The following is a 572-nucleotide window of genomic DNA, read 5'->3' on the forward strand; positions in this document are numbered from 1 at the left end:
CAACTGGTGAGCGCGAAAACGAAAGTTCCCGCGGGATACTTAGCGATAATCGAATTCTACGTAACGGCTAGTTGTTTATAAATACGTGTCATATAGTTTATGTATTGATCTAACATGAAATATAATACAGTGTTGTAATTCTTGGAAACAACTGAGGTAAACAATAGCTACGTGTTTGAAATTTGAACGCCTTATAACTGGACAGAGAGATAGACTAATAAATAATTTCGTAAACGGTTCTCTGCCTTTTCCCAACTCAGGATATTCTCTGAAACTAAATTTTTTTCTGAACTTTCGTAGAGATATGAGTAAAACAAACCTAACCTAACCTACTCTGTTCTATAAAAGCATAAGAAAATACACTGAAAAAATTTTTGGTTTCGGAGAAAATTGAGAGTTGGCAAATGAAACGTTTGGCAAACAATAATTCTGCGAAAAGGCAAAACCCGTTCGTAGTTCGTTGCAGGTGGTAGGACCTTGTGCAAGGTCCACCCGGATTGCTACCACCATCTTGCTCGCTCGTCCTGCCGTGAAGCAGCAGTGCTTGCACTGTTGTGTTTCGGCGTGGAGAG

The sequence above is a fragment of the Choristoneura fumiferana genome, chromosome 30, assembly GCF_025370935.1.
Source record: "Choristoneura fumiferana chromosome 30, NRCan_CFum_1, whole genome shotgun sequence".
In the NCBI taxonomy this organism is placed as follows: domain Eukaryota; kingdom Metazoa; phylum Arthropoda; class Insecta; order Lepidoptera; family Tortricidae; genus Choristoneura; species Choristoneura fumiferana.